Genomic DNA, 1,194 nt, shown 5'->3' on the forward strand with positions numbered 1-1,194 from the left:
GGTTAGGTTAGGTTTTTTTTTTTTTTTTTTTTTTTGAAAGTTTTAATGTGTCAATTGAAGGCACAGGGCCCTCGCTAGGGATACGGGCGACCCTGTGCCCGAGGTGACATATGCGAATGATATTCATGTTTTATGCGATGCCGGGTCCGGCATCACCATCAGTCGAACAATGGTGATGCTCAGTTTTTGAGACCCGGCGTTGTTTATGTGTGTGAGCTTTGATGGACCCATGGTCCCCGCATTGAGTACGGGCGGCCATGGGCCCAGGTTGAGATTTGTGAAATGTAGTTGTTGCGTTTTTATTAGTTTTGTTATGTTTTAGTTGGTGAAATTTAATTTAATTTGTGTTATAATTAGTGTGAAATTTGCGAAAAGTTTGATATTGGATAGGTAATAGTTTAGATTTTGAATTGGTGAAATTGGTTGTGGTTGGAGGGACCGCAGTAGATATAAATAGAGGCACTCAACGGACGCTGCTGCCCGTCCGTCGGTTTTCCCTTAGTCGCCTTTTACGACACCCACGGGACGAGATGGGGTGGTGCTATTCTAAACGCCGGCACCACACGGCGGGTTAGGTTAGGTTAGGTTAGGTTAGGTTAGGTTAGGTTAGGTTAGGTTAGGTTAGGTTAGGTTTTTTTTTTTTTTTTTTTTTTTTATTAGGTTTGTTATGTCAGTTGTAGACACAGGGCCCTCGCTAGGGATACGGGCGACCCTGTGCCCGTGGTGACGTTTGTGAATGGCTGGTGTGATTTATGCGATGCCGGGTCCGGCATCACCATCAGTCAGGAAGCAATGGTGATGCTCGAGTTGAAGACCCGGCGTTGTTGTTATGAGTTAAGGTGGACCCATGGTCCCCGCATTGAGTACGGGCGGCCATGGGTCCAGGTTGATATTTGTGTGGTTTTTAAATTGTTGCGGTTTAATTAGATTTGTTTTTGGTTGGTGAAAGTTATTTTTTTGTTTAATAAATGTAAAATTTGGTTTGGGATTTGCGAAAGTTTAATATTGGGTAGAGAAATAGTTGATTAAAGTTGGTGAATTTGGTTGAATTAGAGTTGATAGGGGTTTGATTTGTGGTTTGGTTGAATTATATGAATAGGGACCGCAGTAGGTGTTAAAAATTCTCGACGGACGCTGCTGCCCATCCGTCGGTGTTCCCTTAGTCGGCTTTTACGACACCCACGGGACGAGATG

At 43.7% G+C, this 1,194-nt stretch overlaps 1 long non-coding RNA gene across 1 annotated transcript in view; it reads left to right on the forward strand.

The window, feature by feature from the left end:
* LOC133523864 (uncharacterized) overlaps positions 1–948 on the forward strand; it is a 2,029-nt gene extending 1,081 nt beyond the window's left edge. Inside the window, exon 2 of the long non-coding RNA XR_009800293.1 lies at positions 1–948. This exon is cut by the window's left edge and continues 59 nt beyond it. This is a non-coding gene — a long non-coding RNA (uncharacterized LOC133523864).
* The last annotated feature ends 246 nt before the right edge of the window (positions 949–1,194 follow it).

Source organism: Cydia pomonella, chromosome 12 (assembly GCF_033807575.1).
Source record: "Cydia pomonella isolate Wapato2018A chromosome 12, ilCydPomo1, whole genome shotgun sequence".
In the NCBI taxonomy this organism is placed as follows: domain Eukaryota; kingdom Metazoa; phylum Arthropoda; class Insecta; order Lepidoptera; family Tortricidae; genus Cydia; species Cydia pomonella.